Raw genomic sequence first — 18,104 nt, 5'->3', positions numbered from 1 at the left:
GCAAATGATATCAAAGTGTCTAAAATAAACTACACCATTCCGTGTTCCGTAAACATCACAACCTTAGTTTGACCCAAACTATGAATTTCAATTCTCAAAAGTAACAGGTACAACTCTAGGACACAGAGATTTTATAATCTACATGGCTCTGGCACACATGACAAGTACAAATTCTAACACAGACTACTTTGCTGCACTCTCAGCCTCCCTCCACTAAGCTATAAATTCTCTTGTAAGAGTCTCAATTGTAATTAAATAAGTACCAAATATTTAAAAACAAAGACATTAAAGATACCCTTTACTTTTTATTTATTTCGGGGGAAGGGGCAATTCCACTCCAAGATATATACCCAAGACACATGAAAACAAGGTGTGCAAACACTTATACACAACTGCTCACAGCAGCTCTGTTCACAACAGCCAGGGTGGAAACAAACCATGCCTATTGACTTGTGAATGGGAAGCAAAGAATGGCCCATCCACACAATGGAGAATTATTCAATGATAAAAAGGAATGAGGCTCTGACACACGCTCCATCACGGGTGAACCTCAAAGACATGCTCTGTCAAAGTACCAGGCACAAAAAGGCCACACGTCATTATGATCCCACTGATGTGAGATTTCCAGAGTAAGTAAATGCGCAAAGATGGAATGCAGATGAGTACTTGCTAGGGGCTGGGGAGGCACAATGAGAGCAAGTGGGAATGGGCACCAGGATTCTTCTCAGGGTGATGAAAAGGTCTTAGAACTAAGGGCGCCTGCATGGCTCAGTAGGTTAAGTGTCTAACTTGTGATTTTGGCTTGGGTCATGATCTCATGGGTTATGGGACTGAGGCCCCCATTGGGCTCTGTGCTCAACAGGCAGTCTACCCCAGATTCTCTCTCTCCCTCTCCCTCTGTCCCTCCTTCCTCTCTCTCTCTCTCTCTCGAATAAATAAATCTAAAAAAAAAGAAAAGAAAAAGTCTTGGACTAGACAGAACGACAACTGTTCAACACTGAATGTACCAAACGCTACCCAATTGTTCACTTTAAAATGGATAGCAGTGAATTTTTTTTTAATTTTATTTTATTATATTATGTTAATCACCATACAGTACATCCCCAGATTCCGATGTAAAGTTTGATGCTTCATTAGTTGCGTATAACACCCAGTGCACCATGCAATACGTGCCCTCCTTACTACCCATCACCAGTCTATCCCATTCCCCCACCCCCTCCCCTCTGAAGTCTTCAGTTTGTTTCTCATAGTCCATAGTCTCTCATGTTTCATTCCCCCTTCTGATTACCCCCCTTTTCTTTATCCCTTTCTTCCCCTACCGATCATCCTAGTTCTTATGTTCCATAGATGAGAGAAATCATATGATACTTGTCTTTCTCTGCTTGACTTATTTCACTTAGCATTATCTCCTCCAGTGCCGTCCATGTTGCAGCAAATGTTGAGAATTCGTTCTTTCTGATAGCTGAGTAATATTCCATTGTATATATGGACCACAGCTTCTTAATCCAGTCATCTGTTGAAGGGCATCTCGGTTCCTTCCATGATTTGGCTATTGTGGACAATGCAGCTATGAACATTGGGGTGCATATGGCCCTTCTCTTTACTACGTCTGTATCTTTGGGGTAGACACCCAGTAGTGCAATGGCTGGGTCATAGGGTAGTTCAATGGATAGCAGTGAATTTTATGATGTGAACTTTACCTCAATTAAAACAACAACACAATAAGAATTATTTTTTTTTTTAAGAGCAAACACCTTTGCCTTCTTCCACTGATAGTTCAGTCCTGAAGCCATCAACCAGAGCAGGGAAGGGTGGGGATGGCATCAGAGCCTATGGGGGGGTGAGGGGTCCATGAGGCAGGCAACCTGACGAAGGTGCCAGGACGAAGGGCACCCCCATAAAGGGGCGGCCAAGCACAAGAATTAAGAACCTGAATGGAAATGGAAAGGGGTTCCCCAAAGCACCTGGCCAGCAGGGCGTCCAGGTGGAAGGCGGCCTGGCAGGGTGTCAGAGGCCAAGCATAGCAGATAACAGCATCCACACAGGAGTAGCCTGGCCAGCAGTGTCAGTTTAAAAAAAAAAAAAAAAAAAATCACCTGATTTAAACCAAAAGCTCAGATATCTGGACTTTACACCTAATAGTTTTATAAAATTCTACATGAGCTGTTTAATAAAAGATGAAATGAGAGGGGAGACAGCTACAAATAAGACTTTATCGGAAGTGAGCAGGCAGTTTTAGACAGCTGTTTAGATATAGACAATGTGCACAATGTCCGCCTTTGACAGAGATGGGAGCATCTGATGACGCGAAAACCTGAAGACATTACCAATAATGCACCCAGAGAGGAAAGGAGAGAGAAAATACAAAGGACAAGAATGCTGAAAACAGAATGAGGTTGACAAAGTTCTAATCAGAGTCTGGAAGGAAAAAATAGAAAAAGAGAACTGCAAAGGATGAGAATTTTCCAGAAGTAACAACAGAGAAGAGTCAGATGTAGGAAACAAGCTACATAAAACAGGATCAACAAAAACAAGTCCACACCTAACACACCAAGATAAAAGTGAAAGCGTGAAAAACAGGGAAAAATCCTCACAGTAGCCATAGAGAAGAGGGACCTCACCTGCAGGAACCACCATTCAACTGGCCCCAGGCGACCAAGGGCACAGGTGCCGGGGGAGACAGTGTGCACTGCAAGAAGACCGCCTCCAAGCTGGGACGGCACACAACAAAATCACCATCAAGAATGAGGGTCAAAAAGAAACTTCAGACAAACAATAATCAAGATGTAATTGCTACTAAAACACCTTTATGGAAGGAACTTCTAAAAATACTGAAAGAAGTAAAATTATCCCTAAGGGTAGGGGGTCTGAGATACAAAAAGGAATAGTTAGGGGCAGCTGGGTGGCTCAGTCCGCTGAGCATCTGTCTTCAGCTCAAGTCGTGATCCCAGGGTTCTGGGGATCAGCTCAGCAGGGAGTCTGCTTCTCCCTCTCCCTCTGCTCCTCCCCTTTGCTCATGCTCTCTCGCTCTCTCTCGCCCTCTCACACTCTCTTGCAAATAAATAAAATCTCTAAAAAAGAAAAAGTAATAGAAGAAATTCTATACACATACGGGAACGTCTACACAAACTCTGTCTTTAAGATAATAACGTAGAATGTTCAAGAGAAGGACAGAATGCAAACCTGACAATCACAACACGTCAGGCGAGAAGTGGTCAGCATTGGGGTACGCTGTGAATGACATATGGTGGGTTAAGAAACTAACTTTTGACTTTAAATATTCATGATACAAATCTGTAGACTATCATTAAAGAAGAGAAATAGGGGAGGGCGCCTGGGTGGCTCAGTGGGTTAAGCAGCTGCCTTCAGCTCAGATCATGATCTCGGGGTCCTGGGATCAAGCCCCTCGTCAGGCTTTCTGCTCAACGGGGACTCTGCTTCTCCCTCTCCCTCGGCCCCTCCCCCAGCTCACGCACACAGGCGCGCTCTCTCTCTCTCTCAAACAAATAAATAAAATATTTTTTAAAAAGTAAAGAAAGAAGAGAAATAGAATATATAAGTTCTAACTCAAGCGACAGGGAAATTGTGGAAGAGGATTGAGGGAGGATATAAGAAAAACCATATTCTGAAAAAGGCAAAAATTAAGGTGAGATGAGGCCACACAGGTGGAACCTAATCCAGTAGGACCGGCGTCCTTAAAAAGAGATCGGAACACAGAGACAGACACAGACTGAAGGGTGACCACGTGAGGACACGGGGAAAAGGTGGCCGTCTGCAAGGCGAGGAGAGGCCTCAGGAGAAACGAGCCCTGCCAGCACCCTGATCCCAGATTTCCAGCCTCCAGGACCTTGAGAGAAGCCCCCAGTCCGGGTATTTTGTCATGGCGGCCCAAGCAAACAAATACTCCAAACGACAGAATACTCTTCCGCACTAAAAGAAATGAAGCACGGGCACAAGCTACGAGATGGAGGAACCCTGGGAACGTTATGCTGAGTGAAAGGAGCCAGTCACAAAGGGCCACACCCTGTACGATCCTAAGTACAAGAAATACCCTGAATGGGCAAATCCAGAGAAAAAGGAAACAGATCAAGTGTCGCATAGGGCCGAGGAGGATGGGGGCTTCGGGGTAATAGCAAAGAGGCATGGGACTCCTTTTTGGGGTGAAGAAAATTCTAGAACTGATAGTGGTGATGGTTGCACAGCTCAGGCAGACTAATGTCACTGATTTGTACACTTTAAATGGGTGAACTGTATGAAATGTAAGTTATATCTCAACAGAAGTGTTTTTAAAAGACCCCTAAAAGGTCAGTGTCTATTATCCCGATTGTATTTATGTTCGCAAATATACTAGAGCACAGACAGGTCACCTTTGTATTTCCACTTGGTCAATTTTGATAAACTGCATTTTTCTAGGGACATCTACTTTGTCTAAGCTACCAAACGTATCAGCAAAGATGTTCTTACTGTGTCATTTCTAGTCCCCAGAGTGCACACATCACAGCTCCCGCCCTCCCCAACACGGTTTGGTCACTCTGCCTCTCGACCCCTAAACAAGCCAGAAGCTTATGCTCTTTGGGTCCTGCCTTCTCTGCATCTCCAGACAGCCTGGCTGTCTGCTCCCATCCCGTATGGTCCCATCCCTTCTGCCCTGACTGAGGACCTTCCTTGTTTGCTATTACAGCTTTTAAGGCATGGTCAGCCAAAGCGTGAGCATTCCAGCTCTGCAGGCCCCACAGTAATCTCCCTTTTTTTTTTTTTTAAAGATTTTATTTATTTATGCGACAGAGATAAAGACAGCCAGCGAGAGAGGGAACACAAGCAGGGGGAGTGGGAGAGGAAGAAGCAGGCTCATAGCGGAGGAGCCTGATGTGGGGCTCGATCCCATAACGCCGGGATCACGCCCTGAGCCGAAGGCAGACGCTTACCCCCCGTGCCACCCAGGCGNCCCCCCCCTTTTTTTTTTTTTTTTTTTTTAATAACAACGTATAAAAAAGGAAAAGCCACTGTTGTTGGCTCCAAGGCCATACAAAAGCAGACCAAGGCCAGACTGGGCCCAAAGGCCACAGTTTCATAACTCCTGCTCAACGTTTTAAACTCCCCTTCAAACACATAGCAGCCACATCTCAAAAGTTTTGATACGTAATAATTTTGTTACTGTTCATTTCTACCTTTAAATTTCTACTGTAAAATCTCTACTGGGGGTGCCTGAGTGGCTCGGTCTGTTAAACGTCCCACTCTTGATCTCAGGGTCATGAGTTCAAGCCTCACACTGGGCTCCAGGCTGGGTGTGGAGCCTACTTAAGGAAGAAAAAAAAAAAAATTACCACTGGGATTTCTTCTTTGACTCACATGTTATTTAGAAATCTGTATGTTTTCATGGGGCGCCTGGGTGGCACAGCGGTTAAGCGTCTGCCTTCGGCTCAGGGCGTGATCCAGCGTTATGGGATCGAGCCCCACATCAGGCTCCTCCGCTATGAGCCTGCTTCTTCCTCTCCCACCCCCCTGCTTGTGTTCCCTCTCTCGCTGGCTGTCTCTCTCTGTGTCAAATAAATAAATAAAATCTTTTATAAAAAAAAAAAAAAAAGAAAAGAAAAGAAAAAGAAATCTGTATGTTTTCAAACTAAAAATTCATGTCTCACTCTATCTTCTGCATCTGAATTTTAACGTCCCTGTTTTGTGGTCAAAGAATGCAGTCTGCGCACTACAGAGTCTCTGAAATTTCCAGAGACTTGTGTTTTAGGGCCCAGTAACTGTGCAATATTTTCAGCTTAAGAACTGTGTACTCCCCAGGGGCCGGCCCCCAGCCTGGACCATCCACGCACGTCGTCTGGAGTGGGGGAAGGCCAAGCTGAGGGACAGCCGCGAAGCCTGTCCGCTGGGGTGCCCTGAGAAGCAGCACAGAGCCACAGTGTAGCACACCCCGCAGGGTGTGGAGCACTCACACCCGCTGAAAAAGAGCCAATTAGGAATCCCCTTTTATCACACGAGAAAACCACGAGGGAAGGACCTTCAGAAGCCCAAGAACTTGAGGCAACAGAACCTAAAGGCTACTACCAAGAACACAGGTTTGCTGTATTAGAGACATAAAAGCAGGAATGGAAGCCAGAGAGAAGGAACAGGAAGATCATAAAAAGAACCAGACAAATGTCTGGAAAAAAAGGAGAAAAAGACCCACTGCCATGTTTAAAACCCGACTGACTCAGGACTCAGCCAAGAGGAGCCATAGCCATGAGGGCCAAGCCTAGGGCGGACAGGGAGCACGAGGTGGGGGGAGGGGTGTCCCGAGTCACCCGGTATGGGTGGGACAGAGGCAAAGCCTGACAAGCTCCAGGAGCACCTCCCTCACCCACCTGCTGTCATTCACTGATGTTGTATCAGGAGAAAAAAAGAAAAAAGGAAATCTGTGTGATCATTTCTTTCTACTCATCCTTATTTGACTGAACTACGGGACTCCTGCATGTGGTGGTCAACAGACCCAGAGATCCATACACAAAAAGCAACCTCTTGAACACAAACAGGACAAAGGAGGTAAAGAGCCTCCGGAAAACTGCAAGGAGCCTAGGCGAGAACACCGAAACACTGCTTTACTGCCGGGGTGGGGAGAGGACAGGAGGTGAGGAAAACTGTGGGAATCCTCAAAACTTGGCCCAAGTTCACAAACCTGAATCAGTTCCCCGATCCAAGACAAAACAAGCCCATAGCTCATGGTTTCAGGTTTCACTTCAGACACGGAAGCCATAACACAGATCACACACTGCAGGAGGCACGAGGGGGGCAGAGCTGCCACAGCACAGGGTTCCAAGACCCCATCTAAACAAAAGGAACCCAGAGCTTTCCGACTCCACCCTGGCTCAGGACCATTCCACATCCCATCTCCACCCTGCTTCACGCACTCCTCGGAAGAAGGAGCCAGAAGGGAGGAGCCTGAGGAGCTATGTGCCCGGTACCCAGAGACTGCCAGCCCCGCCTGCAGCCAGACCGCCCTCCCTGCTGAGCACCTCTCTCCAGCAGGCCCCGCCCCTGCCCCAGGCGGAGGGCACTGCCCACCATTCGCCAGGCAGCCTGGCAGGAAAAGGGGCCTGGGTGCGCCCCTCCAAAACCAAAGAAGCCCCAGTTCCACAAAAATCCACACAGTGGTATTACTGGAATAAGCAGCAAATTAAAATTCGGGGCAGTACATTACACATCTCAGACTTACTCATCAAAGGAAAATAAATGTCTGACAACAGAACTTTCCCGACACTCCTACCTGCCTTGGCCTACCTCATGAGATGGCCAAACTAACTTGACTCTCATTTCTTCTATTAGCCAACTGTCTGACGAAGTTAAACTCCACTGACATTCTCAGTGTTTTGTTACAGTGAGACCTCAAGTGCCCAGAAGACGAGTATGGTCTGAGCCCTCGTCATGCCAGCGAGCACTCCATGTTCCCCAGCACTCAGCATCGCAGGGCCAAGCCCTCGCACCCGGGGAAGGCAAGGACCCTGAGAGCTGCCGGACTCCCCCCAAGGGCCCTGGCGTCCACCGCTTGCTCGGCTCCCAGGGGCAGATCCTGGCACGCCCAGGCCAGGGTGCCAGGCCGGGAGCATCCATGGTTGGCGGCAACTTCTTCCTAGGTTCCTGATCCCAGAAGATAGGGTCCAGGCCTAGCTGGTGGCTTCCACGCAGGAGGGCAGGACCTGAACACCTACCCCAGACTGTCAGGCTTTCGAAGACCCCCAGAGAGCCTAGGAAAGACACTGGATCTGGGGGGACAAGAGCCTGTCCCTCAGTCTACAGAAAGAAGGCAGCATAAAACCCAGACCCAGAGGGGGTGCTGGCAGCAGAGCTCAGCAACGCAGGGAAGGGCCTCCTCAGCACCAAAACTCTGGCAGCGAAGGAGGACACATCAGTGCCCCCAAGAGGAGACCTGAGAGGAGGGACAGAGGGCCCCCACGTGTTCCGTAGGTGCCCATCTGCAGTGGGGGCCACGGGCAGCCTCCTAGACAAGCAGAACCAAGGCTTCGGGGGCCTGGAGAAGTCCCACAAGGTTCCTTGGACGGGCTTCTCACTATGGGCTTCCAACTGGAAACAAGTGACAGTCGAGAACCCTGAGAAGCACACCTGTGTGCTTCTGTGAAAGACACAAAGTGCCCTGCCCTCCAGGAACCCGGAATCAGGCAGGAAGGGCCCCCGGTCTCACTACCCTGTACACCACCGTGTGCTGGCCTGAGCCCTGTCACTTCTCACACGGCCCTGAGATACAGCCTGGGCAGTGAGACGCCCCCGCCTGGGAACCACCCCTGCTTCCCCTCTCATGGGAACCCACAAGGCTGGGCCACCAGGACCAGATATGACAAAGCATCTGCTAACCTGGAGACCTAACAAATGGCATCTTGCCGGTAGGTCAGCGCTTACTTCCTCTAACAACAACCCGAATTAAAGAAATGCAATCACACCTCCACAGAGCTCTCGTTTCCTTTTTCCTTCCCCCACCCCCCCGCCCGATGCAGCGCCCCAAAAGGAGTGCCAAAATGAAAACCGTCTCCTATTTACTTACAAGGTCAAATATAGAAGCCGTGTGTTTCCTTCCCCAGAGAGGTTTTGTTTGTGCAGTAGCAGTGGGCTGCCGCGGGCACCTCATCGGACCCTACAGCAGCCCATGAGCTGCGGCCTCCCGCACATCATCCTACGGAAGGGAGGACTGAGGTCCAGGTCAAACAACTGCCCAAGCACAGAGGGAGCAAACAGGGGAGCCACAGAGGGCAGACGTGCAGACCGTGCTGCTGAATGGGGAACAGGGGGGACGCAGGACAGGGACAGGGATGGTGCCAGGGAAAGACCACTGCCCAGAGCTGAGAGCAGAGGCGAACAAGTGGGAGGAGCCCAGCGCAGCAGCTGCTGGCCCTCAGCACGGCTCACCTTTCGAGCAGGAGAGCTAGACCCACAACCCATGGGGGTGAAGTTCGGACTCTGCCTGAGTCTGGTAGTGACACCCACCCCACAGCAGGCACTGCTGCTCCCCACAAAAGCAGCTGTAGCCTGGCACCGGTCCCTCCGACGCTCCGACCCAGCAAGGCCCAGAGCCTGACCGCCAGCCACCCCACCCGAAGCTGTGAGCACATGGGCCGCTGACCCAACTCACAGACATTAACATCTCACAGGGAGGTACTTCCTCCCCTGCCTATTCAGCCCTCCCCCTGCTTGCTCTGATTCTGCTCTGTCGCCCTTCAGGCTGGGTCACCCCAGCCAGATCGCTTACCCTCTCTGTGCAAACCAGACTCACAACAGCTTGCACAGAATTGCCGCAGTGATTAAATGAATGAACGCAGGTAGAGTGCCCAGGGCAGGCCCTCACACCTAGTGAATGCTCAGTACGTGCTGGCTGCCACCCCCATGCTCTTCCCGAAGATTTGACCTTGGTCACAAGATTTCTGGGTAACGGAGGAGACTGAACACACACAACAGCTGGTGGAAACCCACCAGCAACTACACAGAGCACTTTCCCTTTTTAAGGCATAAGCGACAGGGTGAATGAAGGAAGACGGGGAAGGCCCAGCAGGGATGACACTCAGGAGGCTGGAGGCCACGCCTGAGCACAAGTGAGGCAACCCAGAACCTCCCTGGTCAACACGCAGGATCCCTGAAAGGCTCAAGATAACTCAGCGCACGGCGGGGGGGGGGGNGGGGGGGGGGGGGGGGGGGGGGGCACTGTGAAGGTCACCAAAGAAGCAGACCCCAGAAGCCCCCACTCCCAGCAAAAGCAGCAGTTAATTCTCTGGATGTGATGAGAGGCAAAGCAGGGGCCACAGTGAAAACACAGAACCTCTGTAAGAGGGTGGGAGATGCCCACCACCTGCCTGAACCATCGTGAAAACCCTCAGAGAAACAAGAGAAGCCACTGCGACTACTGTCCAAGAATAAGATTCTACGGAGGGAGCACTGGAGAACAAAAGAGAGCTCCCGGAAAATGGAAAGTATAGCAGCAGAGAAGAAGCACCTACCTGACGGCTGGCAGAAAACACTTTGGAAACTGAGAAAAAGAGGGTCAGGAAGAGGGTCAGGAGTCACCACCTGCATAAAATTCTAGAATAGGACACACTTGGCTCTGATGGGAGAAACCCCACCAGCGCTGCCCCAAACGCATCAGCAGGCTTGCCATTATTTGTATATAGTTCTTCTTTTAAAGGTAAAAGTTGCACAGGTCTTAAGAGCTTTGAGAAGCATTTTCCCCACCAAGATGTGGAGCGTTGGAATTACCCGACCCAGACAGGCACCACCTGGAGACCTCCATGATAAAGCAAATAGAGTAAAACATTCATCACATTGGATTCTTATAACTTACCCGTATGTTTGAGATCATTCACATTAGGGGCGCCTGGGTGACTCAGTCAGTTAAGCATCCAACTCTTGGTTTCGGCTCAGGTCATGATCTCAGGGTCGTGAGATGGAGCCCCACATTGGGCTCTGTGCTCAGTGAGGGGCCTGCTTAAGATTCTCTCTCTCCTCTCCTCCATCTGCCCCTCCCCCCTCCTGCCCACGTGCTCTCTCTAAATATCGTTCATATTAAAATGTTGGAGGTAAAGAGTCAGGCAATCAGAATGGGCAGGTACTTCTGGACAGCAATACTGAGAGCTACATGCTGAGGAGAGCACTTTCAAAACCAAGGGTGAACAATGTCTGGCCCAGGATTCTATACCCAGCCAGACTATCAACCAGGCAGAATAAAGACACCATCAACCATTCAACATCTCCACAAATCTGCCTGTCTTGTACTCCTTCCCAGGAGCCTACAAACAGGATATGCTCCATATCAATGTAAAGAGCCAACCCAAGAGAGAAGACATGGGATCCAAGAAGCGGGCTTTTGATACAGGAGAGGAGGAAAGGCGATCCCAGGATGATAGGGAAGCAACCATGAGGGCAGGGGAGACAGAAGGCAAAACTCTCACTTTGCACCAAGGGAAGTCAGCAGAAAACACCCAAACTGGGAGTTGGAAGCGGGTAGAAGGAACAGAAGTAGCAACAGAGTAATGTTATTTAGAATCAAGGAAGTAAACACCAAAATACTCAGCTAAGAAAAGGTCCCAGTGCTGCTCCTGGGCAGAGATGGGAGGGACAGCCATCCGGCAGCAGCCCACTGAGACACGGGGCCTGCTGTCATCCCCTCCAGTCTGGGCAGATGAAGCAGGACACAAGAGATGCCTCACCAACCACATTCTTGGAGAGGCCTGGGAAGTGACACCACATGGAGAAGAGGGCTCAGCCATCCCCTCCAGGACACAAGGTGGACGACACCATGGTGGACCCTCCAGACCAGCTCAGTACCACCAGGGCCCCATCAATGGAGCACGCCGTGCCCGCGGAGGCTGGCCCACACTCCTGACGCACACAGAGAGTCATGAGAGAGAATAGAACGGTGGTTCTTTAAGCCACCGAGTTTTGGTGGCTCATTACGCAGCCTAGGTAAGAGAGACAGCAATGAACTACTGTTTTGTGATGAAACTTAACAGAACTATTTTTTTGCCCTTTAAATTATATGGACGCCTAATTTGGACAAAAGTAACTAAAAACTTTTTTTTCAACAATTCAATATAAAGATAAAGCAAAGTAACATCCTAAGCCTTAAATTAAAATTAAAAAAAAAAACAACAACAACAAAAAAAAAAAACCAGCATCTGGCCTGGCAAGCCTGACCCTGCCCACCGTGCCAGATGTACCATGCATGACGGGAGGCCTGACCCCAGTTCACACCACCTCTTCTCCCTGTCCCCAAGCCAACACCACATTCCAGCCTCACTGACAGCCACAGATTAAAGACCAAGCAGTTTAAGCAGGGAACGATATAAACTTGCTCAAAAACTCAGCATCTCAGTTATACAGAAGAACAGGGGCAGTGAGAGGCACACAGACCCCACTTGGCAGCAGTGCACAGCCGCCCTGCGGCGAGCTCGGTGCTCAGTGCCGGTCCCGGGCGTGCACTGGCAGGCCCCTGCGGCAAGGCGGCTGAGGTCCCCCCCCAACCCCCCACGAGGAGGACAGCAGGCAAAGATTCCCAGGCACAAGGGTGAAGAGAGAAAGGCAACAAGAGAAAAGGCTCACTCGGACCTTTCAGGGAGAGGACACCCGTGAGTGTGGCCTCCGAGGGGAGATGTATTTAAGACTAAATCTCGGGCTCTACCTGCTGCTACTGCACATGCTGGAGGTTCTGAAGATCTCACACATGATGTCTTTGTTACAACATCGAACACTGGTCAGAGTCCCACCTACACCCTATCAATCACTATTCTAACCGCAAACACATCTAACCCTCCAGCCCAGGAACGTCCGGGCAGCACTGAAATGGCACTCTCCAAACCGAAGCAGGGAGCTTCCATGAGGCACACAGGTGGTGCCTGGCTTGCCAACCCGCTGGTGACGCTGCTCCTGAGCAGCTCGGTGGGTGCAAACACATGAATCGTAGCTGCGGGCAGGAGGAATATCAGGTGCATCTCTACGCCCCGAGGGCTCGACTCCTACACTTAAACCCCTCCCACTGCAGCAGCCGGCTCCAGTTTCAGCCAGCGAGCGAGCGTGAGAACAGGTCCTGCTCTTGGGCACCGTCAGCCACCGACTCCCGACCTAACCGCTCCCAGCGCTGCCCGTCTCTGGTAAGTACCCATTTCTTCTCAAATTCAAGTTTTCTTTCAAAACTGCTCTCAGATGTATCTTGAACTATCTATCTGGCTCAGTGAGCCACCTGCCCGGTCTCTGCTCTGCCTTGCTCTATTCTCTGAGGATTACTCAGGACCCAGCAGGTGCATCGCTGGAAAGGAGACCATTATTACAAAACTTTTAATAAGGCTTACACTTTATTCTAAGAGTACGAACAAGTTTATTTGGAAATTAAGTCCTCCTTTCTACATAAAATTTAAACTAAAACTCAAACGTATGTAAGTGCTTATCTGTTCCTTACCTTAAAACTACAGTAAATTTCAACATTAAAGTCATGTATATACAAACACATGTAAACATATATACATATGTGTTTAGACAATTGCTGAACTTATAGGTTAATTTTAAAACTTTCTGAAGTTTAAAGTAAGTACTGTCTGTTTGTTTTTTTTTTTTAAGACTTTACTTATTTGACAGAGAGAGAGAGAGAGAGAGTACAAGAGCTGTAGAGGGGGAGGGAGAAGCAGGCTCCCCACTGAGCAGGGAGCCCAATGCAGGGCTCGATCCCTGGGATCATGACCTGAGCCGAAGGCAGACACTTCACCAACTGAGCCACCCAGAAGCCGTTAAAATAAGTACCGTCTTGACATGTGCTTCCAAAACAAAATGAACAAAACCAACGAGGATACCTAAGTATACAGAAAGAGGTTTTTCCCCTTACAAAGTTTCTCATAAACCTGTAATGACAACAATTATTGACCAAATGGCCAAGTCTGACCAAAGCCACACTTTATTTAAGCAAATTCTGTCTACATTTATTATCTTTATTTTGCATTAACAAAGTCCTCCCAGTGCCTCAAACTGGTATAGTTCGGGATAAACGAGGCAGGGACGCTGAGGGGCACTGGCTCTAGTGACAGGCTGTCTAACGTTAAAGCTGTGTACGTTTACTAGTAAGAGCGTGTGTCTGTAACTTGGGATCTCTGGCTGAAACTAGAAAGAGACCTGGTTGTTTTTCCAATCTTCCTAACTACCTTCTAGAAAACTGTCTTTCTCCCTAGGTCATGGTTGTCCTGAAGTTTATCCTTCATTTTAAAGAACCAAGAGTCTGGGAGGGAGTGGCGGTTAATCACTGGAAAAGCTCAATTGGAGTAAAACTCACAAATCTCGTTCTTGCGACACCCCAGTGGGTAGGCGACAATGGCGTGTCCTTGGGTTATGCAATAACGCCACATCACAATATTGTAATTATAGCATGCCCTTCAAAACGCTCTACCTGACGAGGCTCCCTGCCAGACAGCCGGACAGCACCGAAGGGACCATTACAGCCATAAGTTCAGTTCACAGGGTAACACTCATGACAAGCATACTTGGCCAGTCCGTCACACCAGTGTCCTATAAAGCTAAGCTATAATTACCTCTATTGTGTCCTATCAAAGTTCAAAAAAAAAAAATCTTTTTCTCCTGTTTTTTGGATTTCAAACTCCTTAGAAACTTTTTAAACATGCCAGCCACTCACTATTATCTTAACAACTGGCAACGACATTAATTGTCCACACTTAGGAACCTATCGAAAGACAGTGCATTGGCAATTTAGAACTTCAAAAACAAGCAAACAAAACCCTGTGGCCAACCGAAACCACAGGCTGCTCAAAGTGCTGTGTGGGCAGTTATGCCCAGACGCCGGGCGGCCCGTGAACAGGAGCCCAGCAAGAGGAGAAATGCAGCAGCAGGGCCGGCTCACCGCACTTTCTAAGGCAAAAAAGTACATCAGTTCAACACAAGCAGAAGTTTAAAATGCTTGATGTCATAAAAGGGCCATCTTTAAATAAAACAGGAAAACTTCTGGAAGCTCACACAGGGCCCTGTGTGTGGCTTTAAGTCACCACCCCCCCAGGAGCCCCCCTCAGTGTGGACGCAGTGTACACGGGTCACCTAGTCTGACAGGACTCGGAGAGGGAGGTCACAGAGGCAGGCGGAGGACAGACCAGTGACAGCCTCTCTGAGCCTGACGGAGGGGGGGACGGAGGGAGGGACGGAGCGAGGGACGGAGCGTGAGGAGCAGCTCCCAGCACTTCCTGCCGCTCAAGAGTAAACATCATTGTGACACACAAACCTCCTTTGAGGACCAAGCTAACATCTGAACTTTAAAACGTGCTAACGCTGTGGTTCTCTAACAAAGGCCAAATCAAAGGGTCCTGCATGGTTAGCAGCTCTCCAGATACAGATTAACTAAGACAGACGCATGCCATCTCCAGGAAAAGGCTGTGTGAAACACCTCTCCGCACTTTAGAAAAACCTCACTCTCAATGCAAACCCAAACTTACTACAAAGGGTTAAAGCTCTCGATTGTGTTGTTTTGGCAACAATACCCTTTTTTCGGAATATTTAACACCAGAAGCTGCCAGCAAGCACCAAGCCCAGCGGATATAAACTGGCCTGGCAGAGACTGTCACAAACCGCGTCCCTACAGAGGGCAAGACTGACGAGGTCCGGCAGTCAGGTTGAGTTCCTTCACCCTGGTAACCCTCACAGAACTCGCAGACTGACATCATGCTAGATAGGCTCTTCCCTTCGAAAGCTTACAATAGCCTCAGTTTTAACTCACTTCTTTCTCTGACATTACTGCCTTTTTATGACCAAGTGAATACACCCATCTCCTTCGGCATCTGAAGCAGCTGTTTTAATTAGTGAATTGTGCAACCCTGAGAGGTCAGTTTATCCAAAGTTACTGACACTACTGCACCTGTGAGTCCATCACAGGCTTCCCTTCCCACAGGTCAGCCCCGGAATACTCTCACCTTGTAGGGCACTGGCATGATCCCCGGAGAACCCGTTTACTGTTCTTGGGCGCTAACTGAACAGAGAACAAAAATGCAGACCAGAACTTTACACATGACATCATTTGGCTGAAAAAAGTGTATATTAACATAAAACCAATTATTACCCAAATTATTCTTCTGGCTAACACTAAGATAACTTAAATATAAATTGCCTCCTATAAATATTTGATAAATTTAACATAGGTTTATTTACGTGTTTGCCTAAAAGGATCAGCAGTGCTAAACAATACTGCTTCTAAAACTAATACACCATTATTTAACACATCTGAATCATTCTCCTAAATCCTGAGGGAATTTCTCATTCATCTGAGCTCCGGGGTTTTGGATGCTGGCAGTGGGTATCTGTGTCCACTCTCAGTATCGCTAGACTCCGGGCTCACACTTGATAAAGTTTTGCAACTGTCATCATTTTGATCACGATGCTTCCAGCTAGTGATGAAATCACTTTTCGGATCTTTGCCATAACATATCCTATACAATCATGGGAACCTGACTTGCAGAGGTTCTCACGCCTTCAGAACCAGGGAGCATGGTGAGACGTGCCGGCACACGCCCGCTGACTTATCTAGCTGGCCCAGGTTGGCTGGAATCGCTTCCTGACAGGCAGCAAGGAAATTGTGCTTTTATAGCCCAGAGCATACCTACCCCCCAAGGTATGGGCTGAACTCATAAAAAGTCATTTCACGTTTTTCCCTTTAATAAGAGGGGAAGTTTAGAAAGACGCAAAGCTATGCTTACAAGTTTAACATGCCGGGCTCTGACACTGCCACGCTGTGCAAGAGGACGGGGGCAGGGTGAGCCAATGAACCCCCCCAGGGCTCTGGGACACCCCCCCCACCCAGTCACGGTCATAGGGCTGCCAAAAATCTCATTTCTCACCCAAAATATATGCCTCACCACTACTGCTCTGCAGAAACTCCTCCCAACAGAAGGGCCACAGACATCAGCAGAAACCACTTCTTAGTAAACATACATCTTTGGAAACAATGGCTGAGGATAAAGCAGTTTCTTGGGGTGGGGGGAGCGCTTCTTTGTGTTTTTAAGGAATATGAATAAATGAGCAGAGAAACCAGTTTGCAGAGAATAAAATCAGAGCGCTTTCTCAGAAATTTAAGGTAGCCGAGTGAAAACCCAAACTCCACCTGCTTCCACCCCTCCTGCACACCACCGATGACCTCATCGCAGTGTGTAGGATGACAAGGAGAGGCATTTCAGAGAAACTACATTTTATTTTGTGAAAACAAGTCTCTTCAATTTCCCATATGTATTTCTCTATTTTTAAAAGGCTGTTTTCCAGATGAACGTTCTAACCGCCCAATGTCTAGAAGGTGATGCTTTATCCACGAAATCCCACGAGACTCAGGACTGACCTCACCTGCCTATTCCTTAAAGCAAAACGACATCTGAAAACAGTTTTGTTAAATCATTTCCTTTTAACTTTACTTTTAAGCTGTTTGAAAACATTTAGAAGCTGAAGCTCTTGAGTAAAAGAGCGGGCCCTGACTCCTCCCGTTGCCCTCCAGCCTCCCCACCCACACACTTGCTCCTAGACACAGTCACTCCATGGGCTGGTCCGGGGCACTCAGCCGCGCCGCAGGGGCCATGCGAGATCCTCCCAGAACTCACGTCTTTGTTCTCGGTTTCGGGTTATGAGGCAGAGAGAGCGCCCCAGGGGTGTACGGAGCAGCCTCTGAAGGAAACCAGGCTGAGACCTCTGGTTAAGCCTGGGAGGAGGTAGGCATCAGGGAGAGGAGGGCCCTGGGGGAAGGTATAAAAGGCCAGAGACACCTGCAGCCCAGGACTTTGCCAAGGACGGCCCAGGGCCCAGTTCCCAAAGGGTAAAGGCTACCACGATCCAACCATCTCTCAAACAGGCACCACCATTTGGAGGTAAGGCCAGGAAAGGCAGACAGGTGCCCTGGACCGGACATGCTCTCAGCTGTCCACACACATCTGTGTTTGCTGGCCGGGCAGGCGCGGGGTGAGCGCAAGAACTTATTCCACAGTGCGCATGAGGTGGGCGGTGGAAACAGCAGTGAGGGAGAATGTTCAGTCCCTCACAGGGCTCAGAAACTCAACTTGATAGCATCTCAAAACCATCTGAGTCAACATAAACACAGCACTTACATCTGTATTTGAGACAGCATAAATGCAACTTACTGATAAAGCTGACTTTTCATTTGATTTTGGAAGCAGCAGGGTGGGACCGTATATTTAAACATTCTTTTCTAAGTACCCACACGTAGAACACAACATGATTAAATAGGACAGGACAGTCAAGGAGCACTGACTACATGTCACACTTAGACCTTCCCGGCTCTAAGTAAGCAATGTGAGTGTCACACGCAGGCTGGGCCCCTATAGTCATGGTCAGCGCAGTCAGACCAGCACTACAGACTGCATGGACATGGGTTGGGGGGAGGGGGCCCCAACAGTCACTTGGCCTCAGTCTACAACCTTCCTGGCATCAGAGGCCTCAGGTCACAGGATAAAGATTCCCAAAACTCAAAGAACTACAGGTGATCTCAGAGCTGACACTAACACACCATACTCTTCTTGACCCCAAGACAACTTTCAGGTCAGACTTGAGAAAACAGGAACATCATGGGGGCTGGCGGCCAGGTTACA

The 18,104-nt window shown here is 48.9% G+C and overlaps 1 protein-coding gene across 3 annotated transcripts in view; it reads right to left on the bottom strand.

The window, feature by feature from the left end:
- Window positions 1-18,104, bottom strand: part of TBCD (tubulin folding cofactor D) — a 163,655-nt gene that overhangs the window by 88,404 nt on the left and 57,147 nt on the right. The window lies entirely within an intron of this gene.

This window comes from Ailuropoda melanoleuca, chromosome 15 (assembly GCF_002007445.2).
Source record: "Ailuropoda melanoleuca isolate Jingjing chromosome 15, ASM200744v2, whole genome shotgun sequence".
In the NCBI taxonomy this organism is placed as follows: domain Eukaryota; kingdom Metazoa; phylum Chordata; class Mammalia; order Carnivora; family Ursidae; genus Ailuropoda; species Ailuropoda melanoleuca.
This window is presented reverse-complemented; position numbering and strand designations above follow the sequence as displayed.